The sequence below is a fragment of the Idiotropiscis lumnitzeri genome, unplaced genomic scaffold, assembly GCF_059441095.1.
Source record: "Idiotropiscis lumnitzeri isolate Australia: NSW breed Sydney's pygmy pipehorse unplaced genomic scaffold, RoL_Ilum_1.0 HiC_scaffold_99, whole genome shotgun sequence".
Classification (NCBI taxonomy): domain Eukaryota; kingdom Metazoa; phylum Chordata; class Actinopteri; order Syngnathiformes; family Syngnathidae; genus Idiotropiscis; species Idiotropiscis lumnitzeri.
In genome coordinates, this window is record NW_028283637.1 from 112,668 (window position 1) to 138,939 (window position 26,272).

The 26,272-nt window shown below is 43.1% G+C and overlaps 2 long non-coding RNA genes across 2 annotated transcripts in view; both read left to right on the forward strand.

Annotated features, from left to right (window-relative positions):
* Positions 1 to 10,144: 10,144 nt before the first annotated feature.
* The window catches only part of LOC148315556 (uncharacterized), a 45,073-nt gene continuing 28,945 nt past the window's right edge, over positions 10,145 to 26,272 (forward strand). The window contains exon 1 of the long non-coding RNA XR_015840821.1: positions 10,145 to 10,241. This is a non-coding gene — a long non-coding RNA (uncharacterized LOC148315556). The remainder of the gene's footprint in view (positions 10,242 to 26,272) is intronic.
* On the forward strand, positions 13,395 to 14,236 carry LOC148315557 (uncharacterized). Its single transcript, XR_015840813.1, has 3 exons — positions 13,395 to 13,698; positions 13,887 to 13,940; positions 14,030 to 14,236. It is a non-coding gene; the product is annotated as an uncharacterized LOC148315557 (long non-coding RNA).

Sequence of the window (26,272 nt, forward strand, 5' to 3'; positions counted from 1 at the left end):
CCCAAGCCAGGGTTTTTTCCTAACTACCACATTACTTAAGTTTTAATATCACTCTCAACGTCAAAATTGTTACAAATAAATACATAATGATAACGTGCCGCCAAGCTCGATGACATAGGAGGCGGAAGTTGGTGTCGTCACACGCATTGTCCCAATTTTGCAATATCGGTACGCTTGGAACCTGTGCTCTGCAACACCCCATGTACACGTCAACGAGGAACGTATGGTGTAGAGTGTTTATTGCGATTGGGCCATTCTTTGTCACGGTCTTCTCTCTGACAAATTGGCATATTTAGCAGCCAAAATATAATGAGCCGTTGCTGTGATAGTAGTTGCAGCCCAAGGTTATTTTAGTAAACGAAAATGAACTCAAAACTTGAATAGAAAAAAATAAAATTCGATAATGAAAAAAATACAGTGAACCCTCGGTTATCGCGGTTAATGGGGACCGAGACCACCCGCGAAAACTGAAAATCCGCGAAGTAGCGGCGCACCTTCAAAAATGCTTAAAAAAAAAAGTGCGAAGTAGTGGTGCACCTTCAAAAATGTTTAAAAAAAAAAAATTAATAAATATATATATATATATATATATATATATATATATATATATATATACACGGGTAGAGAGAGAGAGAGTGAAATTCATGCTATAACAAAAAAAAAAATAATTATTATTAAAACTTATTATTTTTTTATTCCCCAGCCATTATTTTTGTATTTATTCAATTACTTCTTTTTGTATTTTTTTAATTGCTTCGACCTTTACCTGCTGGTACGCCGTCCGGTGTGCCCTGTGAAATGAAAGGTGGCATTCTTCATTTATTTTTTTTATTCATTTATTCATTCATAACTGACAGCCTCGCGCTCCGCTCGTGCTCGGGCGGAAGAGGTGCTCCTCTTCGGCTTAATTGTCATGCACGCCGGACCTGCTCCCCCGAAGCGTGTCTCCGTTCGATTGAACTCGGTTTCATTTCGCCCCGCCCGTGCCCGGGGAAGGTGCTCCTATTCGGCTTAACTGTGACACATGCCCGCCCTCCTCCCCCGGAGCTTCCATTCGGTTAAACTTAAGGGCCGCTTGGCACCGCCCGTGCCCGGGGAAGGTGCTTCTCTTCGGCTTAACTGTGACGCGAGCATGCCCTCCTCCTCCGGAGCTTCCATTCGGTTAAACTTAGGGGCCGCTTGACACCGCCCGTGCCCGGGGAAGGTGCTCCTCTTCGGCTTAACTGCCACGCACGCCGGCCGGCCTCCTCCGGAGCTCTCGTACGCTCCCGAACAGAGCGAAATGTCGCCCCGCTAGTGCCCGGGCGGAAGTTGTTCCTCTTCGGCTTAACTGCCACGCACGCTGGCCGGAGCTCTGGTACGGTCCGAACCGCGCGAAACGTCGCCCCAAATCGTGCCCGGGGGAACGTGCTCTTCTTCGTCCACTCTCCTCTTCGCCCACGCTCTTCTTCGGCGCATGCCGGCCGTCTAACAGCTCCAGCGCCCCGTCGTGCCGCTCGGCGAAACTACAATGCCCCCGAATATTTTTTAGACCCGCGAAGCACTGAACCCGCGAAAGGTGAACCGCGAAGTAGCGAGGGTTCACTGTAAAATGAAAATGCTCTTTCAAAAATTAAAACTATCTAAAACTAGTGATGGCAAAATGAAGCCCCATAAAGCAGCCAAGCCCTGCAGGGAAATACTTCACACATGAATGGGCTTCGAGATGCTTCATTTTTCTTGACTACGCCATCCCGTGGACAGAAAAATGTATAACATGCTTGGTGCATGCAATAAAATGGTGAGCTGTAAATCATGCTCTGCTTACCAAACAATATGTATTTGAAGAGTGATTTTAATTGTTCTGTTTTACTTTGTCTTCTCACTTCTCCAATATTCAGACAGCTCCGCCAAGACCAACGTTTCACCCCCACACTGATATAAAATGGACCCAACCGTTTGGGTCTCTTTCCAAATTTGGTACCAAAGCCTCCCCCACAGTGCGGCAGCTATCTTGAATTGGCCCGTTCCCAGAGAGTTTTACTTCATTCAGTGTCATTCAGTATTATTCAAAATCTTTCAGTGTCATTCCAAATCATTCAATGTCATTCACGATCTTTCCACATCCTTCCACCTTCCATCGTTCAGTGTCATTCCACATTCTCTTTGATATATAACATAACATAACAATAACATAATCCTGGGTCAGCAGACACCTAATTAATGTGTTAATACATGATACATTTTTATATAAGCAACACTTATGATTGTAACGTATTTTTAATTCTTTCTAGGCGGGAACTGTCCGAACAAAAAATTCATGCAATTTGTAATTAGACACTTTGTCATACAAAAAGTCACTCAGGGCAAGAGAAAAAAAATTGTCACTTGCCCAAGTTGGGCAAGTAATTTGGCCACTCGGGCAAGGCAAATTTTAGTGGCACTTGCCCTATGGGGAAGCAGTTTTTAAAGTTAACTTCGAACCCTGTGATGGTGTCTTGTGACCAGTCTTTATCAGCTGATGTTCCATGAAGGCGTGCCTTACCTGTCACAAGAATGAAGGCAAGTCACGCCCCCCGCTGTCCGTTCACTCCGCCAAGATGCTGCTCCAGGTGGTAGAGAGGATGAAGGCTCCCTTGTCTCTGTTCATGGTTTTTATGCCTCGCTTGCAGATCTCAATTGCTTCTTTGATCCAGCGCTGTAGTTTGTTCTCTCCGGTGCGGATGACCCTGCCCTTCTCCCAGTCCATGATGTGGTTTTCCCTTTTGCAGTGGTCAGTGATTGCTGATTTGTAATGTTCATGTTGTGCTTGTTCTTTTACTGCTCTGATTTTTTTAATTTTTTTGACAGGTAAGTCACACCCTCATGGAACATCAGCTGATAAAGACGGGTCTCAAGACACCATCATGCGACACTCTGAAGAAGGCGAAAGGCTCGCCGAAACATGTCAGGTAAAAAATTAACCTAAAACATAATTGTCTGCTTTTAATGAATCAGTCAAATGTCAATAATAAGAAGACAAAATGAACCTAATACAAATAAATGAATGCTTAATAACTCCCCTGGACATGCTCCTAAAAATCCAAACCTTCACCTGTAAATAAAACGTCCCGACCTGAAGACATCTTAATGTTATTATTTTGTTATACACACAGCGCCGCCAAGTGGAATCAAAAATTTGTTTTTATTTTAATTTTCACGTACTGCACGGTGCCCTTTTGACGAATCCGACTGAAAATTAGTCAGAAAAGACTCACTTACTCTCTGCCGAATTTTGTGACGTTTTGGCAAAAGGCGTGGCTATTACGGTGCTGAAAAGTCCGATTGTACTCTGTGGCAACAAAAGCTCCGGCAACATTACTCAGATGATACTATCTTCTCGAAGTTGTACACATTTGAGGATACTTCAGCCCTGAAGACATCCACCAACTTATTTTTCATCGTAGTAGTAGCGCCACCAACTGGTAAAAGCTAATACAAGTTATTTTTTTGGATGTTTTTCTCCGTGCAACTCAACAAGGTCGCCCTCATATATGCTCGGATGACTGTTTCGGCCATGAGGATGTCACAATAAGAAATTCATCCTTTTTCGTGAAAAGTTGTGGGAGTGGCATTGCACTGTTCGGCAATAAAACAACGCTGATTATGAGGTTCTAAATATGAACGACAACTCGTGAAACTTTACACACACATCAGGCCGAGCAAATTTATCAATATTTTATACGCTAGTTGTGCAGCCTTTTTGAAATGGCTCGCCATGGCCCTCGAGAAATGTTAAAAAAAGCAGCCCTGGTTGAGTGTTTCACCTCGCTTTTTGTAAATTTTATGGAGTACAGTGAATCCTCGGTTATCGCGGTTAATGGGGACAGAGACCACCCGCGAAAACTGAAAATCCGCGAAGTAGCGGCGCACCTTCAAAAATGCTTAAAAAAATATACAATATATATAATAAATATATATATATATATATATATATATATATATATATATATACGGGGAGAGAGAGAGTGAAATACATGTTATATGGCATTCTTTATTTATTTATTTATTTATTCTTTTATACATTCATAACTGACAGCTTCGCGCTCCGCTCGTGCCCGGGCGGAAGAGGTGCTCCAATTCGGCTTAACTGTGACACACACCCGCCCTCCTCCCCCGGAGCTTCCATTCGGTTAAACTTAGGGGCCGCTTGGCACCGCCCGTGCCCGGGGAAGGTGCTCCTCTTCGGCTTACTGTGACGCGAGCATGCCCTCCTCCTCCGGAGCTTCCATTCGGTTAAACTTAGGGGCCGCTTGGAACCGCCCGTGCCCGGGGAAGGTGCTCCTCTTCGGCTTACTGTGTCGCGAGCATGCCCTCCTCCTCCGGAGCTTCCATTCGGTTAAACTTAGGGGCCGCTTGGAACCGCCCGTGCCCGGGGAAGGTGCTCCTCTTCGGCTTACTGTGACGCGAGCATGCCCTCCTCCTCCGGAGCTTCCATTCGGTTAAACTTAGGGGCCGCTTGGCACCGCCCGTGCCCGGGGAAGGTGCTCCTCTACGGCTTAACTGCCACGCACGCCGGCCGGAGCTCTGGTACGGTCCGAACCGCGCGAAACGTCGCCACCGATCGTGTCCGGGGGAACGTGCTCTTCTTCGTCCACTCTCCTCTTCGCCCACGCTCTTCTTCGGCGCACGCCGGCCGTCTAACCGCTCCAGCGCCCCGTCGTGCCGCTCGGCGAAACTACAATGCCCCCGAATATTTTTTATACCCGCGAAGCACTGAACCCGCAAAAGGTGAACCGCGAAGTAGCGAGGGTTCACTGTATGTATAAGACCAAGACCTACAAAAAAGTCTCTTGGAGCAATGAGCTAGGTTTTACAGGAAGTCGGCCATTTTGAATTTATTAAAAGGGGGCGGGTCACCACAATGGACTTTGTGTAGAAATTATTATTGGGGCCCGAGCAGCGACCGCGGCGAGGTCCCTATTGTTTATGTAGAAATTATTATTAGGGCCCGAGCAGCGACCGCTACGAGGTCCCCATTGTTTTTGTGGAAATTATTATTATTATTATTATTAGGGCCCGAGCAGTGACCGCTGCGAGGTCCCTATTGTTTTTCTAGAAATTGTTATTAGGGCCCGAGCTGCGACGGCTGCGAAGTCCCTATTGTTTTTGTAGAAAATATTATTACTTTCAAATTTCCCCATTGTGGGACTAATAAAGGACATCTTATCTTATCTTCTCTTATTATTATTATTATTATTAGGGCCTGAGCAGCGACCGCTGCGAAGTCCCTATTGTTTTTGTAGAAATTATTATTATTATTATTTTTCCGATTGTTCGATTGCATTTTTGACCCCCGAAACATGCACAAAAATTCACCAAACTTGGCAGTCTCATCGGGCATGGCGAAAAATTTGATATTTTAATGTCTAATATGAATAGGAAGTGAGTTATGAATTTTTGAAAGTGCGACTTTTGCCCTTTTTTGCATGTTTACAGGGGTCATTCTTTTGCACCCTGATCCTAAAGGCTTCATCTGATTGCCTTAAAATTCTGTCTGTAGCATCTTAAGACCTGGGACAAACACTGGGGCTAAAATTTTTTGTTTCCGAAATACTATATGACGGGGGCGGGGCTTCGAAGTTTTCACTTAAGATTTCCTTCGCCGCAATGGACAAAATGCTTAATAACTCTCTTGCACATGCTGCTAAAAATCCAAAACTTCACATGTACATAAAGAGTCGGTACCTGAAAACATCTATATGTTTATATTCAGTTATACACCTTGCGCCAATCAATATCATTTTTTACATTTTGACGTACTGCACGGTGCCCTTTTAACGAATCCGATTGAAAATTGGCTAGAAAAGACTCAAGACATTGATCTTACTCTATCCCTATTTTTGTGACTTTCCTTCGAAGGGCGTGGCTATTACGGTGCCGCAGAGTCTGATTATTCTCCGTGGCAACAAAAGTTCCTGCAAAATGATTCAGATGATCCATCTTCTTGAAATTTTTCACATTTGAGGATATTCAGGCCCTGAAGACGGCTGCCAACTTATTTTTGATCGCAGTGGTAGCGCCACCAACTGGTTAAAACAAATACAAATTATTTTCGTTGATGTTTTTCTCCGGGCAGGTTTACAAAATCTACCTTATATTTGCTCGGATGAGTGTTTAAGCCTTGAGGATGTCACAATACGAAAGTCTTTCGCCTTCTTCAGAGTGTCACATGATGGTGTCTTGTGGCCCGTCTTTATCAGCTGATGTTCCATGAGGGCGTGACTTACCATTCACAAGAATGAAGGCAAGTCACGCCCCCCGCTGTCCGTTCACTCCGCCAAGATGTTGCTCCAGGTGGTAGAGAGGATGAAGGCTCCCTTGTCTCTGTTCATGGTTTTTATGCCTCGCTTGCAGATCTCAATGGCCTTCTGATCCAGCGCTGTTGTTTGTTCTCTTCGGTGCGGATGACCCTGCCCTTCTCCCGGTCCATGATGTGGTTTTCCCTTTTGCAGTGGTCAGTGATTGCTGATTTGTAATGTTCATGTTGTGCTTGTTCTTTTACTGCTCTGATTTTTCATTTTTTTGACAGGTAAGTCACACCCTCATGGAACATCAGCTGATAAAGACGGGTCTCAAGACACCATCATGCGACACTCTGAAGAAGGCGAAAGACTCGCCGAAACATGTCAGGTAAAAAATTAACCTAAAACATAATTGTCTGCTTTTAATGAATCAGTCAAATATCAATAATAAGAAGACAAAATGTACCTAATACAAATAAATGAATGCTTAATAACTCCCCTGCACATGCTCCTAAAAATCCAAACCTTCACCTGTAAATAAAACGTCCCGACCTGAAGACATCTTAATGTTATTATTTTGTTATACACACAGCGCCGCCAAGTGGAATAAAAAATGTGTTTTTATTTTAATTTTCACGTACTGCAACGTGCCCTTTTGACGAATCCGACTGAAAATTAGTCAGAAAAGACTCAAGACAATGATCTTACTCTCTGCCGAATTTTGTGACGTTTTGGCAAAAGGCGTGGCTATTACGGTGCTGAAAAGTCCGATTGTACTTTGTGGCAACAAAAGCTCCGGCAACATGACTCAGATGATCCTATCTTCTCGAAGTTGTACACATTTGAGGATACTTCAGCCCTGAAGACATCTACCAACTTATTTTTCATCGTAGTAGTAGCGCCACCAACTGGTAAAAGCTAATACAAGTTATTTTCTTGGATGTTTTTCTCCGTGCAACTCAACAAGGTCGCCCTCATATATGCTCGGATGACTGTTTCGGCCATGAGGATGTCACAATACGAAATTCATCCTTTTTCGTGAAAAGTTGTGGGAGTGGCATTGCACTGTTCGGCAATAAAACAACGCTGATTATGAGGTTCTAAATATGAACGACAACTCGTGAAACTTTACACACACATCAGGCAGAGCAAATTTATCAATATTTTATACGTTAGTTGTGCAGCTTTTTTGAAATGGCTCGCCATGGCCCTCGAGAAATGTTCAAAAAAGCAGCCCTGGTTGAGTGTTTCACCTCGCTTTTTGTAAATTTTATGGAGTACAGTGAACCCTCGGTTATCGCGGTTAATGGGGACCGAGACCACCCGCGAAAACTGAAAATCCGCGAAGTAGCGGCGCACCTTCAAAAATGCTTAAAAAAAAATACAATATATATAATAAATATATAAATATATATATATATATATATATATATACGGGGAGAGAGAGAGAGAGTGAAATTCATGTTATAACAAAAAAACCAAATTATTATTCAAACGTATTATTTTTTTATTCCCCAGCCATTCTTTTTTAATTTATTTAATTACTCTGACTTTTACCTGCTGGTACGCCGTCCGGTGTGCCCTGTGAAATGAAAGGTGCCATTCTTTATTTATTTATTTATTTATTCATTTATTCATTCATAACTGACAGCTTCGCGCTCCGCTCGTGCGCGGAAGAGGTGCTCCGATTCGGCTTAACTGTGACACACGCCCACCCTCCTCCCCCGGAGCTTCCATTCGGTTAAACTTAGGGGCCGCTTGGCACCGCCCGTGCCCGGGGAAGGTGCTCCTCTTCGGCTTACTGTGTCGCGAGCATGCCCTCCTCCTCCGGAGCTTCCATTCGGTTAAACTTAGGGGCCGCTTGGCACCGCCCGTGCCCGGGGAAGGTGCTCCTCTACGGCTTAACTGCCACGCACGCCGGCCGGAGCTCTGGTACGGTCCGAACCGCGCGAAACGTCGCCACCGATCGTGTCCGGGGGAACGTGCTCTTCTTCGTCCACTCTCCTCTTCGCCCACGCTCTTCTTCGGCGCACGCCGGCCGTCTAACCGCTCCAGCGCCCCGTCGTGCCGCTCGGCGAAACTACAATGCCCCCGAATATTTTTTATACCCGCGAAGCACTGAACCCGCGAAAGGTGAACCGCGAAGTAGCGAGGGTTCACTGTATGTATAAGACCAAGACCTACAAAAAAGTCTCTTGGAGCAATGAGATAGGTTTTACAGGAAGTCGGCCATTTTGAATTTACTTAAAAGGGGGCGGGTCACCACAATGGACTTTGTGTAGAAATTATTATTGGGGCCCGAGCAGCGACCGCGGCGAGGTCCCTATTGTTTATGTAGAAATTATTATTAGGGCCCGAGCAGCGACCGCTACGAGGTCCCCATTGTTTTTGTGGAAATTATTATTATTATTATTATTAGGGCCCGAGCAGTGACCGCTGCGAGGTCCCTATTGTTATTAGGGCCCGAGCTGCGACGGCTGCGAGGTCCCTATTGTTTTTGTAGAAAATATTATTACTTTTATTATTATTATTATTATTATTATTAGGGCCTGAGCAGCGACCGCTGCGAAGTCCCTATTGTTTTTGTAGAAATTATTCTTATTATTATTTTTCCGATTGTTCGATCGCATTTTTGACCCCCGAAACATGCACAAAAATTCACCAAACTTGGCAGTCTCATCGGGCATGGCGAAAAATTTGATATTTTAACGTCTAATATGAACAGGAAGTGAGTTATGAATTTTTGAAAGTCCGACTTTTGCCCTTTTTTGCATGTTTACAGGGGTCATTCTTTTGCACCCTGATCCTAAAGGCTTCATCTGATTGCCTTAAAATTCTGTCTGTAGCATCTTAAGACCTGGGACAAACACTGGGGCTAAAATTTTTTGTTTCCGAAATACTATATGAACGGGGGCGGGGCTTCGAAGTTTTCACTTAAGATTTCCTTCGCCGCAATGGACAAAATGCTTAATAACTCTCCTGCACATGCAGCTAAAAATCCAAAACTTCACATGTACATAAAGAGTCGGTACCTGAAGACATCTATATGTTTATATTCAGTTATACACCTTGCGCCAATCAATATCATTTTTTACATTTTGACGTACTGCACGGTGCCCTTTTAACGAATCCGATTGAAAATTGGCTAGAAAAGACTCAAGACATTGATCTTACTCTATCCCTATTTTTGTGACTTTCCTTCGAAGGGCGTGGCTATTACGGTGCCGCAGAGTCTGATTAATCTCCGTGGCAACAAAAGTTCCTGCAAAATGATTCAGATGATCCATCTTCTCGAAATTTTTCACATTTGAGGATATTCAGGCCCTGAAGACGGCTGCCAACTTATTTTTGATCGCAGTGGTAGCGCCACCAACTGGTTAAAACAAATACAAATTATTTTCGTTTATGTTTTTCTCCGGGCAGGTTAACAAAATCTACCTTATATTTGCTCGGATGAGTGTTTAGGCCCTGAGGATGTCACAATACGAAAGTCTTTCCCCTTCTTCAGAGTGTCACATGATGGTGTCTTGTGACCCGTCTTTATCAGCTGATGTTCCATGAGGGCGTGACTTACCTGTCACAAGAATGAAGGCAAGTCACGCCCCCCGCTGTCCGTTCACTCTGCCAAGATGCTGCTCCAGGTGGTAGAGAGGATGAAGGCTCCCTTGTCTCTGTTCATGGTTTTTATGCCTCGCTTGCAGATCTCAATGGCCTCTCTGATCCAGCGCTGTTGTTTGTTCTCTTCGGTGCGGATGACCCTGCCCTTCTCCCGGTCCATGATGTGGTTTTCCCTTTTGCAGTGGTCAGTGATTGCTGATTTGTAATGTTCATGTTGTGCTTGTTCTTTTACTGCTCTGATTTTTAATTTTTTTGACAGGTAAGTCACACCCTCATGGAACATCAGCTGATAAAGACGGGTCTCAAGACACCATCATGCGACACTCTGAAGAAGGCGAAAGACTCGCCGAAACATGTCAGGTAAAAAATTAACCTAAAACATAATTGTCTGCTTTTAATGAATCAGTCAAATATCAATAATAAGAAGACAAAATGAACCTAATACAAATAAATGAATGCTTAATAACTCCCCTGCACATGCTCCTAAAAATCCAAACCTTCACCTGTAAATAAAACGTCCCGACCTGAAGACATCTTAATGTTATTATTTTGTTATACACACAGCGCCGCCAAGTGGAATCAAAAATGTGTTTTTATTTTAATTTTCACATACTGCACGGTGCCCTTTTGACGAATCCGACTGAAAATTAGTCAGAAAAGACTCAAGACAATGATCTTACTCTCTGCCGAATTTTGTGACGTTTTGGCAAAAGGCGTGGCTATTACGGTGCTGAAAAGTCAGATTGTACTCTGTGGCAACAAAAGCTCCGGCAACATGACTCAGATGATCCTATCTTCTCGAAGTTGTACACATTTGAGGATACTTCAGCCCTGAAGACATCTACCAACTTATTTTTCATCGTAGTAGTAGCGCCACCAACTGGTAAAAGCTAATACAAGTTATTTTCTTGGATGTTTTTCTCCGTGCAACTCAACAAGGTCGCCCTCATATATGCTCGGAGGACTGTTTCGGCCATGAGGATGTCACAATACGAAATTCATCCTTTTTCGTGAAAAGTTGTGGGAGTGGCATTGCACTTTTTGGCAATAAAACAACGCTGATTATGAGGTTCTAAATATAAACGACAACTCGTAAAACTTTACACACACATCAGGCCGAGCAAATTTATCAATATTTTATACGTTAGTTGTGCAGCTTTTTTGAAATGGCTCGCCATGGCCCTCGAGAAATGTTCAAAAAAGCAGCCCTGGTTGAGTGTTTCACCTCGCTTTTTGTAAATTTTATGGAGTACAGTGAACCCTCGGTTATCGCGGTTAATGGGGACCGAGACCACCCGTGGAAACTGAAAATCCGCGAAGTAGCGGCGCACCTTCAAAAATGCTTAAAAGAAAATACAATATATATAATAAATATGTATATATATATATATATATATATATATATATATATATATATATATATGTATATATATATATATATATATATATATATATATATATGTATATATATATACGGGGAGAGAGAGAGTGAAATTCATGTTATAACAAAAAAAACAAATTATTATTAAAACGTATTATTTTTTTATTCCCCAGCCATTCTTTTTGTATTTATTTAATTACTCCGACTTTTACCTGCTGGTACGCCGTCCGGTGTTCCCTGTGAAATGAAAGGTGGCATTCTTTATTTATTTATTTATTTATTCATTTATTCATTCATAACTGACAGCTTCGCGCTCCGTTCGTGCCCGGGCGGAAGAGGTGTTCCAATTCGGCTTAACTGTGACACACGCCCGCCCTCCTCCCCCGGAGCTTCCATTCGGTTAAACTTAGGGGCCGCTTGGCACCGCCCGTGCCCGGGGAAGGTGCTCCTCTTCGGCTTACTGTGACGCGAGCATGCCCGCCTCCTCCGGAGCTTCCATTCGGTTAAACTTAGGGGCCGCTTGGAACCGCCCGTGCCCGGCGAAGGTGCTCCTCTTCGGCTTACTGTGACGCGAGCATGCCCTCCTCCTCCGGAGCTTCCATTTGGTTAAACTTAGGGGCCGCTTGGAACCGCCCGTGCCCGGGGAAGGTGCTCCTCTTCGGCTTACTGTGACGCGAGCATGCCCTCCTCCTCCAGAGCTTCCATTCGGTTAAACTTAGGGGCCGCTTGGCACCGCCCGTGCCCGGGGACGGTGCTCCTCTACGGCTTAACTGCCACGCACGCCGGCCGGAGCCCTGGTACGGTCCGAACCGCGCGAAACGTCGCCACCGATCGTGTCCGGGGGAACGTGCTCTTCTTCGTCCACTCTCCTCTTCGCCCACGCTCTTCTTCGGCGCACGCCGGCCGTCTAACCGCTCCAGCGCCCGTCGTGCCGCTCGGCGAAACTACAATGCCCCCGAATATTTTTTATACCCGCAAAGCACTGAACCCGCGAAAGGTGAACCGCGAAGTAGCGAGGGTTCACTGTATGTATAAGACCAAGACCTACAAAAAGTCTCTTGGAGCAATGAGCTAGGTTTTACAGGAAGTCGGCCATTTTGAATTTACTTAAAAGGGGCGGGTCACCACAATGGACTTTGTGTAGAAATTATTATTGGGGCCCGAGCAGCGACCGCGGCGAGGTCCCTATTGTTTATGTAGAAATTATTATTAGGGCCCGAGCAGCAACCGCTACGAGGTCCCCATTGTTTTTGTGGAAATTATTATTACTTTTATTATTATTATTATTATTATTATTAGGGCCTGAGCAGCGACCGCTGCGAAGTCGCTATTGTTTTTGTAGAAATTGTTATTAGGGCCCGAGCTGCGACGGCTGCGAGGTCCCTAATGTTTTTGTAGAAAATATTATTACTTTTATTATTATTATTATTATTATTATTAGGGCCTGAGCAGCGACCGCTGCGAAGTCGCTATTGTTTTTGTTGAAATTATTATTATTATTATTTTTCCGATTGTTCGATCGCATTTTTGACCCCCGAAACATGCACAAAAACTCACCAAACTTGGCAGTCTCATCGGGCATGGCGAAAAATTTGATATTTTAACGTCTAATATGAACAGGAAGTGAGTTATGAATTTTTGAAAGTCCGACTTTTGCCCTTTTTTGCATGTTTACAGGGGTCATTCTTTTGCACCCTGATCCTAAAGGCTTCATCTGATTGCCTTAAAATTCTGTCTGTAGCATCTTAAGACCTGGGACAAACACTGGGGCTAAAATCTTTTGTTTCCGAAATACTATATGACGGGGGCGGGGCTTCAAAGTTTTCACTTAAGATTTCCTTCGCCGCAATGGACAAAATGCTTAATAACTCTCATGCACATGCTGCTAAAAATCCAAAACTTCACATGTACATAAAGAGTCGGTACCTGAAGACATCTATATGTTTATATTCGTTTCCTGTCTTTTTTACGTCATAGTGTACATAAGGGTCTGATGCAACCTCTGACTGAGAATCAGCCTTGTCCGCATTGTGAATCATGTAAAAATCACCCAGCAGGGGGCAGAGGTGCAAAAGATCCGCCTTGAATCTGCGCCAGAGGTACAAATGGGGGGCGGGATCCTGGGGTAGACTTATAAGTGTGGAGAGCAGCGTGGGTAGCAGCAGCATCGGCAGCACTAGCAGCAGTCGCATTAGTAGCGTTAGCAATGAAATCCTCCAAGCAAATGACGATCGAGGAATGCTTTTTTGTAAAAAAAAAAGCTTCCTAAAAGCATCAAGGCGATGGAGACGCTTTGGTTGAGAGGATGACGCTTCGTCGTCGTCTCAACAAACAGGCGTCTAAAGAGGGTGCGCGTGCCTTGCGGCCTGCATCGCCTGCCTTCGGACAATAGCCAAAGCAGCTGAGAGTCCTCACCAGATCCCCCCGAACGAGGAGGTAAGCGCTCGCAAGTTACCATTGAACATGTGGTTTTACCCCTCATGCTTTTATTGTACATATCATGCATCTTGCGGGCAGAAAATGTCGCATAAATGTGCAGTTAGACGCGAGCGTATCTCCTCCCCGACGAGGAAACAACAATACTGAATGGTGTGGTAATCATGCATACTTTCTAAAATTCACAGATTGTGCATCCCGCGGCAAGAAAGTTCCTCCTCGTCTTGTTGGTGTAAAGAAAGGTAAATTATAATATGAAACTTCACACGCCAGCAATAAAATGCAGCAATAAATATATATTTCCAATTGTTTATATTTCTGTAATTTACAGGTTGTGCATCAGGAAGCAGTGGTTCCGGATGGCGTCACACTGGATGGCAACCGAGGAAAATCGACTTTACAGCAACCCCTGGACCACTGAATGCCGCTGCCCATTTGGAGTCTGAGGAGCCAGCTGATTTCCTGCAGCTGTTTCTCACGGATGAGCTTCTGCAGCACATCGCGGATGCCAGCAATCACTTCCCAGACAATTATTTTCACACAAACCCCAGTGGACAAACACAAGCTCGCCTATTTTCCACGGACCAGCAAAGCCAGACCACAACGAAAGTGTCGGGTCTGTTTGCGCAAAGGCAAACGGAGTGAAACAAGAATGTGGTGTGAACTATGTTGTGTGCCCTTGCATCAAGGCAACTGTTTTATTTTATATCACACAAAAAAAAAGTATGTATGACACTGATGTATTTCATTTTTGTACATAGTTCAACAGTTCAGTCGTTTAGTGTTATGTGCAAATAAATTTATTTTATCAAAAACATATTTTTTGTGCTTTTTTTTATTTTATAGAAGGCATGCATTATTTAGATGTTAGAGGTGTCATAAAAGCCATAAATAATAGTGTCAAAGTTCAAATTATGGTCAAAATGCATCAGTTTACAAAAAGCTCATTTTCTCAGTTTTATCCCCAGGGATTGGAGTTTTCATGAAATTTAGCTATTTTCAAATGCCGATTGTTCAAGAATGGAAAAAGATAGGAACAAACATTTTTTTTCTGTTGAAAGAAGAGAGTCTCATCTTTCTTCGGGTGTGCTCCATGTCTATATAGCATTAGAATACAATATTCTGTGGGCCTTGCAATATTAGTCAAAACCCAGGAAAACTCTGGGATTGAGTGGGTTGCTCCAGTGAAAATGGCTGGTATTTAATGAGTTAAGACTGGTTAGGACATCCGGCTCGCAGTCCCAAGGTGCAGGGTTCGATCCCGGGACCCAGCTTTCCTGTGTGGAGGTTGCATTTGTGAGTGAGTTTGAGCGCAGATGGTTGTTCGTCTTTGCGTGCCCTGCGATTGGCTGGCAACCACTTCAGGGTGTGCCCCGCCTACTGCCCGTTGACAGCTGGGTAGGCTCCAGCACGCTATCCTTGTGAGAATAAGCGGATTGGATATTACATGTATGTGTTTATGCCCTAGGCCAGGCGAGGGCAAACTACGGCCCGGGGGCCACATGCGGCCCGTTAAAAGTTTTAATCCGGGCCGCCGAACTTGAAAAAAATTTAATGAATAAACCTTGTTAATGTTTTATTTTCTAAACACTGTGGTTTTCAAAGACAAATATTATTGTTGGAATGCTTTTATTCACTTTCATATAAAATTAAATGTATTTTTTTTCTCAGATGAGGTGAGGTTTCCAAAACACTCCATCCATCTGCTCCTGGTCCGGCCCCTCTGTCATATTTTAGAACCCATTGTGGTCCTCCAATCAAAAAGTTTGCCCGCCCCTGCCCTAGGCTTTGTGTCTTTGCTTGGTTGACTGTGTAATGAGTGTATGAATGCATTTCTTTCTACCAGACACCTTGGACTTCCCATGGCAGATTAATAATCTATTTTATCTATCCATCAGAGTCACGAATGTCATTTGATGAGTAGAGAATTTAGAGTCTCCAATTAACCTAATATACATGGATTTGCGCATGGAAACCTGAGAAAAAGCCCTTAGTCCTACTTTTCCATCTGAACCACTTTATCCTCACGAGGGTCACAGCCGTGACATCCCAGCTGACTTCAGAAAGTAAGTGGGCGACGACTCATGATCTCTTGGTTGAATAATATTGTTAGGGGCTCAAAATGGCCCTCTACAATAAAATGGCAGAAGAATATTACATACTCTCTGGCAGAAGAATATTGCGTTTTTTTGTTTTGTCCAATTAACTTAAATAAAACTTGGGAAAATTTAATGATTACATGTAAACCAGCTGGTCTTCCCCATACCAAGCCCTGGCTAAAACTGACTGAAAAATGCATGATGTGTGCCTTTTAAACTCCTCGGCCCATCCACTATGCCAGGGATGGGCAAACTTTTTGATTGGGAGGGGGGGGGGCACAATGAGTCCTAAAATACATTTAATTTTAAACGAAAGTGAACAAAAGCATTACAACAATATATATGTCTTTGAAAAACCACAGTATTTAGAAAATAAACCATTAACAAGGCTTATTCATTTAATTTTTTTCAAGTTTGGGGGGCTGGATTGAAACGTTTAACGGGCCACAAGTGGCCCCCGGGCCGTAGTTTGCCCAAGTGCCCTAAGCCAATTGATTCTAAAAAATAACAGTTTTCTTCATCAAAACAACATTTTATGATCAACATAAATGTTAGTGAGTACATAAAGGTATACTCATTCGATCTATCATAACCCCATGCACTTAGACTGTACAAAAAAAAGAAAATTTTTATTTTAAAACCTAGTATTTCGCCATGACGTCACACGCTAGCGTCAAGTGCTTGGCGCTAAAAACCCGGAAGTAACAGCGGCGCTCGGTTTGAAAGTGGAGAGTTGTGCATGGTAGGCGAATTCGGGAGAAATGTTTGTTGAACACGAGGACTGTGGCGTAGAAGATGGTTTAACAGCGATCTAGTGCGCACCCAACCGTGATGGCTGACCAACGAAATAAATGCGGACCGACGGAGTGGACTGACAGGACGTGGAAAACAGGTGTGTGGCATGTGTGCGTGTGCACGAATGTGGGAGCGCGTTCACTATGGTGGCAGCGATCGCAAAGCAGCAGCACCACTCCTTGACAAAAGTATTGTACTTTCTCTGATGTTTTGGGTTTGCTCTGCTTTGGGGTTTGTAGTTCTGGCCACGCAAAAGTAACAAAGCAAGTTCTTGGATGTCTGCTTTTTTCTTGAACTGTTAATTGGTTAACATCGTGGCTCTTATTTTTATCTAATGTATGGAGTTTGGTGGCTATCTATATGCACAACTATATTAGTTGCACTTGAAATTGCATACAGAAAATTTGTATAAATAGGTTACGCTATAAAGTATAACAATATTAACAATCGTTATTGTTGTTACTGTTTATTTATTTTATTTTGCAATAACTGTGCTCCAAGCTTAGCTGTTGTGCCAGCTGCCAAGTAAAAATATGTAATCTCACTCAATAATAGGAATAAATACTTAACTAACATCTCAATTTTTCGGGTTGGGCTGTGGGGGAGGGGAGGGTGGCTGCCTGACAAAAAGCAGACTGTCCTGCACATGCGCAGACCAGCCGAGTGTGTGAAGTGTGCGTAAGTGCAGTACCGGGACCGACCACTAGACAGCGATCCTGAGTAATTTTTCCGCACACACATTTCTAGCACACTCGTCTTGTTTTTGTGACCTTCCTGGGAAGCCCTGAAACTTTGACAGGACCTCCCCCTGAGCTTCTTATCACTGAATTCAATGCTCTTTTTTGTGGGGCCCAGATTTTTGGTCCCCACAAAAATTTTGGTCCCCTACAGTGGGTGTGCTGTCCGATGTTGGTCCCCAACATGTAGCTTATACAAACACACACACACACCCCTACTTGTTTTTTTTGACATTGTTGGGCCACCTGAGCAAAACTCACATTGTGGGAACCACCCTTTCTAGTGGTTGTACAGCTCTGAAAAAAATCAGGCAGTGTCCAGGAATTTAGTTAAACACAAAAACCACTTCAAATTACCAATTAATGACCTGGAGGTCAAATGAGTGACTCAAGTGCATGTAATTCAGTCACTGTAGCCCAAAGATTCTCTGGGCCAGTGGATGAACCATTATTCGTCTTGGACAGCATTGAAGCAGGCCGTAGCCTGGTTTCTAAAGCTGAAAGACTTACTGACAGAGTAAAGGAAAATAGAAAGGAGTTAATCACATTAGGTGAAGAAGGCAAGATGAATTTATTCAAGAGAACTGTCAAAGGAAAGTATTTGACCTGCGACGACTTGGATAAAGCAGAAAGAGAACTTGTGAAATACTGTCAAAGGCGAAGTTTCAAAAAAGATTTAGCCATATTTGAAAAACAAAAAAGGGTGAAGAAAAGTAGCCCACTTTACAAGTTCAATATAGTACTTCAAGATGGTGTCATGAGGGTTGGTGGACAGTTGAGCCACGCAGCCATGCCTGAAACAGCAAAACAGCAAGCCATCTTGCCAAGGATTCACATAACACAAAGCTAGTCCTGAGATACATTCATGAGATTACAGCTCACGCTGGAAGGAACCACATGATGGCTAATCTGCATCAACAGTTTTGGATACCTCGAGCTGCTAGAGTCATCAGAAGAGTGCTACCTGACGATCCGCCTTTCAAGAGAATTGGCGTTGATTATTTTGGTCCATTCTAAGTAAGTAGGGTTAGAGGACAAGTAAAGAGATACGGCGTGATTTTTACATGTCTCGCTGTACGAGCCGTACATCTGGAAATTGCATCTTCACGTGACACAGATGCTTGTCTCAACGCAATCCGAAGATTTCTTGTCAGAAGAGGACAAGTGAGAGAGATGTATTCTGATAACGGAACCAACTTTAGATCAGCTGACAGTGAAATGAAGAAATCAATCAAAGAATGGAACACTAAGTAAATCGAGAAACACTTGCTGCAAAAAGGTATTCAGTGGCATAGCAATCCCCCAGCAGGTTCCCACCACGGAGGAAGCTGTGAGCGACTTATTTGGTCTGTGAGAAAAATCCTGAATGTCACTGTAAAAGAACAAATTTCGGGTGAAGAAAGTCAATATACCTTGCTTGGTGAGGCTGAAGCAGTTATAAACAGCAGGCCTATCACAAGGACATCTTCCGACCTCAACGACTTGGAAGCACTCACACCCAACACTCTGTTGTGGCTGAAGGTCAAACCTGAGTTACCTCCTGGAGTCTTCTGTAAAGACGACCAATACGCCCCAATACGTACCTCTGGGAATGAGCTGGTCAGCTCTTTAAAGAGTATTATGTAAGTTGAAATACATTAATCCATTTTTCTTTTTTGGACCATCTTTAACTGTGTAGTGTGTAATGTCTAAAATACAAAATGATCTGATTTTAGGGTGCAGTTGACGACTGTGGCACAGGTCCTCGCTCTACAAGTGCTAATAGTCTTCGGCAAAGAGAAAAATCTGCCATAAGGTACAGAAAACATTGGCATCAGAGTAAATGGATGCATGTTTTTGCAATGTGCGAGGAAACTGGCGAACTCAGAGAAAACTACGCAGGCTTGGGAGAACATGCAAACTCTACACAGGAAGGCCGGAGCCGGAATCGATCCCACAACCTCTGCATTGTGAGACCATCGTGCTCACAAGTCGCCCACCGTGGCGGCCGTCCATTATGAATGCCATCCCACCATCCATTATCTGTACGGCTTCTCCTCACAAGGGTTGCGGGGGGTGCTGGAGCCTATCCCAGCTATCTTGGGGCAGTAGGTGGGGTACACCCTAAACTGGTTGCCAGCCAATCGCAGGTCACACAAAGACAAACAACCATCCGCGCTCACACTCACACCAATTTAGGGTGTCCAAACAACCTGCCATGCATGTGTTTGGAATGTGGGAGGAAACCGGAGAACCCACGCAGGCGTGTGGGAAACATGCAAACTCCAAACAGGAAAGCCGGAATCAATCCCGCGACCTCTGCATTGTGAGACCATCGTGCTAACAAGTCGCCCACCATGCATCCCTGCTAAATAAATGATTAATTTTTACATTTTAGTATTTGTAAGCGATCTTGTGTTCATGACAGCATTTTCAACAGTGTGGGTGTTTGTATGAAAGCATTTCACTCGTGTATGGGCATGAGCATGTTTCAGTTGTATTTATGAATAACAATAATTTCACAATTGTGCCTGAGCGCCTTTCACTGGTGTGTATGAGAATGTTTCACCTATGTGTATGAGCGCATTTGACGAGTGTATGAGCAGCAACTATTTCACTAGTGTGTATGAGAGCGTTTCACTCGTATGTATGATAGCGTTTCATAAGTATGCATGAGCAACAACAATTTCACTGGTGTGTAAGAGTGCATTTCAGAAGTGTGAAGCGATTCCTGACTTTTGTCCCCAACGGCACCTCATACTCCCCATCTCCCGCTCACTTCTCCTGACCCCATGAGCCATCCCCGTTGCTACTACATGGAGATTTGATGTGTTTTTTTGTTTTTTTTGTTATTAGCTTCTTCAACATCTCTTCTGATTCTCATCTCTTCTCTGGCGCTCGTCTCCGCCTGTCTGATTTGAAGTCGACCTCAGAATTTGCACTATTTTGACATGACTTCTGTGGTAATCACTACTGACATATTGTGTCATTTGCTCAATAATACATTAAAATTATAATAAATAATAAAAATGGGTCCGGTGCCGAGCTCTGGCTTCATATCTTTAAAAGTGGTCTTCTCAAATCTGTTACTAATGGCCTCTAAATCGGTTGTGGTAGAGAAGGGGCAAATTAGACCTTATGGCATCTTAATTTGGTCAAGTCTTGTACCCATTTTCAAGGCCAGCGACTATTGCTTTAGCTATATACAAGAAAAGGATTATTCTGAATATACACAACAACAAATCCCAGATGTCCATCCCAAATGTTGTTTCAAAATAATCCAGTTCAGATGATAAACAAATGTATTGGTATGTTGAGGTCATTATTTCAAATCAAAATATACACTTCTTTTTCAGACAATGGGGAGGATCGAAGAAGTGGAAAAGTTGCAGGAGTAACTTCAAAACAATGCAAAGAGACAGAATCTGGAAGAATGTCAAGTTTGTCCATGTTTATATTTCTGGAATTTAGTGGGCGTGCATCTCGAAATGTTTGGGGATGGTTTGGGCTGCCAGACAAGACTTTCACTGCGAGCGCTGGACCACTGGATGCTGCGGCAAACAGCGGACTTCTTGCAGCTATTTATTACCAACAAGCTACTCCTGCACATCAATGATGCGGATGGCACAGACTGCTTTGCAGACAATTATTTTGAGGCAAAACCAAGAGGTCTGTAAGCACTCTGAAAACAAAGTAAAATATTTGACACCCACGGCAAAGAAAGCCATGCTACAGCATAGGGCTGGGCGATAAACCGAAAATTTACCGTTACCGAAATTTATTACAATGACCGAAATCATTTTGCCCATGTCGGTAAATTCGATGAATAAAAAAAGAAAAGCCTTTTGTCTGCGGCAATGTTCATGCCCCTTTAAGACCGCTACAGCGCCTCTAGTCATGTGACTCCACCCGTCTGTCGCTCTCGTTGCTGGCGATTCAAATCCAGAAGCTTTCTCACCACCCACAACACAACCATGCTGTGCTGAAAGTTCAAAGTGAGAAGCAAGGTTCGACAAGTGACAACAGCCCATGAACGGAGGCGACACCATACGAGAGAACGTCTCAGAGGTGGACGCGATAGCCTAGCACATAGCTAAAGATAAAGCTCCTCTAGTTACGTGGCGCGCACAGGATTTAAACGCTTCATGAAAGCCGTATTTCCCGATATGGACTACATCGGGCCGGGAGCTTAGACATGTCAAGCATTTTGCATCTACATCCGACTTGTGGTCGGGTCGCAACATGGATCCCTGATTGAGCCTAACTGTGCATTACATAGATGACAAGTGGCGACTGCGCAGCAGAGTACTCGAGACGGCACATTTTCCCCGATAATACCCACTTGTTTATTTGGCTTGCATTGACATTTTCTTTCATTTTATTTCGCGTTTTTTTATTTGCCATTATTTACATCATGAGAGCATCTTGGCGCAATCTATTTGCAGAAAAAGATTTCGCAAGAGGTACCCTTTTTCTTTGTGACATTGTTCAAGTCATGCAAAGCAAGCTCAGGGTTCGCGGTTAACCGCTTCCCGATTGCCCGGGGCAAGTGAAATTTGGCCACGGGCAAGGTAAAATTATGGGCAACTTGCCCGACCGGGCAAGCATTTTTTAAAGCAGCCAAATATCTTTAATTTTGACGAAAACGGTGGTGTGATCTGTTTGTGTGCACTGTATGGTGATGGTTTAACCCAGACAACCCCTTATGTTTTGGTATGGTCCATTGGCCTTATCGGGGGTAATGGGCGGGCGCTACGGGGATCAGTTAGTTCAGTGAATGTCGAGTTAAAGTGGACGTCAATAAATCCCGCAGTATTGGAACTCGCTGTCGTAGCATCCTCATTTGAAGTTTGAAAAACACAACAAAAACCTACGATATTTTGGCCGAAAATTGACAGCCGGAAGTTTTCTTACCTTCTGCGCATGTTTACGAGTGGCGACGAGTTCGTTCAAATCCGAACATTTCGGATTCCTCTGACATGACTAAAATAGCTCGAATATTTTTAAGTAGACAATTCAGTTGTGAGTAAGGAAGGGAGTAATATTTGATTATTGGCTGTTAATTCATTAGCTCCATGATGTGACCTGACATAGTGTCAGTGACTGTGTTCTGTTTATGCTATGAAACTTATGGAGGCAGCACCACAGGCACTGGTCTTAAAGGAATACACAAATTTGCCACACTCATAATTTACTCATGTGATTCCTCAATTAATACGCTCTCCTGGACTTAAAATTGATCATCTGGATTGCTGTAATATCATTTTCCCAATTTAACATGCAGATTTGTTAATTATTAAAACTACAATTAACATTTTCAATAACTGCACAGGATGATACATTTGCTCTTGTGAGTAGGGTTTCATGGTTGATGATGAAAACAAGATTAATTTATGCTTATCAGATTATATGTTTATTTACATTTGTGGCGCACATTTTACAACCATAAACATTTTATTCTTAGAGAAAAAAAATTGTCACTTGCCCAAGTCGGGCAAGTAATTTGGCCACTCGGGCAAGGCAAATTTTAGTGGCACTTGCCCTATGGGCAAGCAGTTTTTAAAGTTAACCGCGAACCCTGCAAGCTATTTGGAATGTTCATACAAATGATTTTTGTACTTTTATTTTTCATTGAAAGTAAAGTGTACCAGTTGGTCAATAAAAAAAACAGTCAATATGCAATTCCTGCATTTATTTTGATTTTAGTCCACGTGGGAATTTATTGTGCATTTATCGTTATCGAGGTAAAATTGCTCGATTTCTCGCGATATTGATTTGAGGTCATATCGCCCAGCCCTTCTACAGCATGTATACAGTGTGAGACGTGTTGTGTTCACTTGCTCCAAGGCAATTGTTTTTAAGTGTATACCACATATCCAACGAATTGTGTAATTTGTATGGCGGGGTGTACACATGCGTTGCAAAAACACATGCACACACTGTCACTCACGCACTTCCGTATATAGTTTATTTCAGCACCTTTTGTCATGCTGTTTTTATTTTATAGAAGGAAAGCATTATTTTGATGTCTGAGCTGTCACAAAAGAAAAAATAGAACTGTTGAAGTGAAGTCAAGCTTGTGCTTGAAATGTTTGTTCTTAGTTTCTCAGTTTTTCGTGAGCAATGGGAATTCAGTTATATTCAAACGCTGTCAGGTAAAGGCTCCATATTTTTATAGCATTATAGCACACTATTCTGTGGGCGCTAGAATTGAAGGGTTTGCGTTAGTAAAAATAGGTGGGATTAAATGAGCTGAAGTGTATCTCTTGAGTGCTCCTTAAATATTTGCCTGTGTTGGTATATTTTATTTTGGTCGTGTCATGTTTATTCTTACGCTGAAAGAGACATGAGGTGTTCGAAAAAAATAAATGATTTTTTTTTTTCCCGGTCAAAACTACCAATGGTGTCTGTTTTTTTTCCCTCCGTGAAATGTACGAGTTATCACTTTGACGCGCATGATGTCACGTGGCTGGAGGACTGGAAACTTGCACGAACAACATTTACGTTGAAATGTAACAATGACACATATCGACATCTAACAAACATGCATGGGCATCTAACATTGACACTTACATTGACGTCTATAACATAAACCATTACAATCACATCTAACAAACACGGACATCTAACAGACACATCGACATCCATCATAAACATTTACATAGACATCGACATCTAACCAACCTCTACATAGACATCTTACACACATCGACATCTAACAAACATTTACATAGACATCTAACATAAACACATCTAATATAGACACATAGATTGACATCTAACATCGACACATTGAGATCTAACATAGACATACATTGACATCTAACATAGACTGTTACATCGACAACTAACATCGACACAAGGCTTTGTCAAATGACACGTCATGACGACATATACAGAGACACAAGGCACAACAGCATATTTTTGGTACAAATTGAACCCGATATGTTAGCTACCTCGTTCGACTTAAAGGGTTAGCGAACTTGTTATGGTGGTTGAGGCGTGGTGGCTACCCAGCTCGTGTAGTGTATATTAAACTTAAGTTAATAATTTATGACCAGTAAACACGGATGTTGTAACGCAAAACAATGTTCAAATGTTAGTTTTTTTTCAACACATTTCATGAGAAAAAGCTCTACTTGTCTGTGAGAAATGTATGTTGTAGACCCATTATATAACACAATATTACACAATTTTACATTGGAATTTCATTTAATAAAACATTGACAATTATCTTTACAAACACTGTGTATGATTCATCTTTTCATTTGTTGTTCAATGAGCAAAACAGTGGCGATCAAAACAGTGCAAATTAAATGACATTTTATAGGTATCTGGTTGCAATACAGTGAACCCTCGCTACTTCGCGGTTCACCTTTCGCGGGTTCAGTGCTTCGCGGGTCTAAAAAATATTCGGGGGCATTGTAGTTTCGCCGAGCGGCACGACGGGGCGCTGGAGTGGTTAGACGGCTGGCGTCCGCCGAAGAAGAACGTGGGCGAAGAGGAGAGTGGACAAAGAAGAGCACGTTCCCCCGGGCACGATTTGGGGCGACGTTTCGCGCGGTTCGGACCGTACCAGAGCTCCGGCCAGCGTGCGTGGCAGTTAAGCCGAAGAGGAACAACTTCCGCCCGGGCACTAGCGGGGCGACATTTCGCTCCGTTCGGGACCGTGCGAGAGCTCCGGAGGAGACCGGCCGGCGTGCGTGGTTGTTAAGCCGAAGAGGAACACCTTCCGCCCGGGCATGAGCGGAGCGCGAGGCTGTCAGTTATGAATGAATAAATGAATAAATAAATGAAGAATGCCAGGGCACACCGGACGGCGTACCAGCAGGTAAAAGTCGAAGTAATTAAATAAATACAAAAAGAAGTAATTGAATAAATACAAAAATAATGGCTGGGGAATAAAAAAATGTTTTAATAATTTTTTTTTTTTGTTATAACATGAATTTCACCCTCTCTCTCTCTACCCGTATATATATATATATATATATATATATATATATATTATTTTATTTATTTATTTTTTTAAGCATTTTTGAAGGTGCGCCGCTACTTCGCACTTTTTTTTAAAAGCATTTTTGAAGGTGCGCCGCTACTTCGCACTTTTTTTTTTTTAAGCATTTTTGAAGGTGCGCCGCTACTTCGCGGATTTTCAGTTTTCGCGGGTGGTCTCGGTCCCCATTAACCGCGATAACCGAGGGTTCACTGTAGTAAGTTACATTCTAATTTACATTGACAGGTAATGGAAATGACTACTGGTAACCTCAATTGAACTGTATTTCAGTCAGAATGCCTCAAACATCATAAAAAAATAAAACGTTGAGTATTATTTCTCCTTCAAAATGTCAGAAGAAATACTCTATAATGGCCTGACGACATTAACATAGCTTATAGTATATAGCAGGGGTGGGAAAACTTTTTTATTGGCGGGCCACAATGGGTTCTAAAATTTGACAGAGGGGCTGGACCAGGAGCAGATGGATGGAGTGTTTTGGTAACCTCATCTCATCTGAGAAAAAAAATAAATTTAATTTTAAATGAAAGTGAACAAAAGCTTGTCTTTGAAAAACCACACTATTTTGAAAATAAAACATTAACAAGGTTTTTTTTTTTTTTTTTCAAATTCGGCGGGCCGGATTAAAACGTTTAACGGGCCGCATGTGGCCCCCGGGCCGTAGTTTTCTCACGGCGGTATATAGCATAGCGGCATAGGTTCCCTCGTCAACATCAAGTGAGTTACCCTCTTACCAAGACCAAAATACGGGGCTCTCCATCTCCCGGTCACTTCTCCAGACCCCAACAGTCACCCTCGTTGCGAGAACTTGGAGATTCGATGTTTATTTTTTTTCGCTTCTTCAACTTCGTGTCTGATTCTTTTCTCTTCTCTGGCTCCAGGATTCCGCTGTCAATCAGATGACGATTGAGGCGGGACTTCCGGTTCAAAGTCACCCTCAGAGTTTGCAA